The following is a 1,474-nucleotide window of genomic DNA, read 5'->3' on the forward strand; positions in this document are numbered from 1 at the left end:
GTAGCTGGAACTACAGGAGCCTGCCAAATGCCCAGCTATTTTTTTTGTTGTAGCTGTCATTGTTGTTCATGTGGCCGGAGCCGGGTTCAAACCTGCCAGCCCTCATGTATGTGGCCAGTGCCCTAACTACTGAGTACGGGTGCCAAGCCATGGTCAGAGCCCTTGATAACAACAAAATACTTTTGAAATTTAGCATCATCTATATGAGGTGTTGTTTCTCTTAATCCTCACAATAACTGAATCAGAAAGATATTATAGTGTTATCATTTTGCAGATTATGAAATTGAAGTGACTAGGCTTGGTGCCTGTAGCACAGTGGTTACGGTGCCAGCCACATACACCAAGGATTCAAACCTGGCCCAGGCCGGCTAAACAACAATGACAACTGCAACAACAACAACAACAAAAATAGCCGTCATTGTGGCAGGTGCCTATAGTCCCAGCTACTAGGGAGGCTGAGGCAAGAGAATCGCTTAAACCCAAGAATTTGAGGTTGCTGTGAGCTGTAACACCATGGCACTCTACTGAAGGTGAAATAGTGAGACTCTGTCTCCAAAAAAAAAAAAAAAGAAAGAAAGAAAGAAAAGAAAAGAAATTGAGGTGACTAAAGGGGTAAAAATAACTTTTCCCAAGACCATCCACAAATGAGTAGGGGAGGCTGGCTCTGGAGTCCTAGCTCTTCAGATCATGCTCTGCATCCTTCCCTCCTCCTCATTGTCCCCTCCAGACCTGAAGGTGTGCTCAGACCAACTTCTTCCTATATCATGCTCCCCTGTGGGTAGACAATACATCTGGTATGTAATTTGGGGAAGGTGAAGGAGTCCGGTTCACAATCTAACAAGCCTGAAAGTGCCTTATAGTCTGTTACTAGAGAATTTCAGAGCCCCCCTTGCAAAGTATGCTTCTTTGTTTGGTTGCCTGGGCCTGGGTAGGAAAAGAAAATTAATATGTTAACAAGGATGAATTTACCACCTACTGTGACTAAGCAGAAAATAGGTCCCTTTACTATCAAGACAAACCATAGACTTAAACTTTGACAGATGGAAGCACTAAGGAAAGGTTAAGGGCAAAAGCCCCAACCTCCAGCTTTTAGTCTCTTAGATCTTTCCAAAGTAGTATATATTTAACCCAATCATTGTACAGTTGAGGAAACGAAAGCTGAAAATGTATCTTACATTAATATAGCTGAGCAAAATTGGAAACTGAATCCAGGTTTTCTTATTAAGGTGAGGTGAGAGTTGGGGAAAAGGAAGGTTTTAAGATATAGTGATGCCTAGTGGAAGGGATTTAGCAATTACAGGCTCCCTTTGTTTATGTTTTGGAGTCACAGTCTCACTTTCATAGAGTGCCATGGTGTCATAGCTTACAGCAACCTCAAACTCTTGGCTTCAAGTGATCCTCTTGCCTCAGCCTCCCAAGTAGCTTGGACTACAGGCCCCCTCTACAATGCCCACTTTTTTTTTTTGAGACAGTT

Source organism: Otolemur garnettii, unplaced genomic scaffold, assembly GCF_000181295.1.
Source record: "Otolemur garnettii isolate 467f Iridium unplaced genomic scaffold, OtoGar3 scaffold00041, whole genome shotgun sequence".
Classification (NCBI taxonomy): Eukaryota; Metazoa; Chordata; class Mammalia; order Primates; family Galagidae; genus Otolemur; species Otolemur garnettii.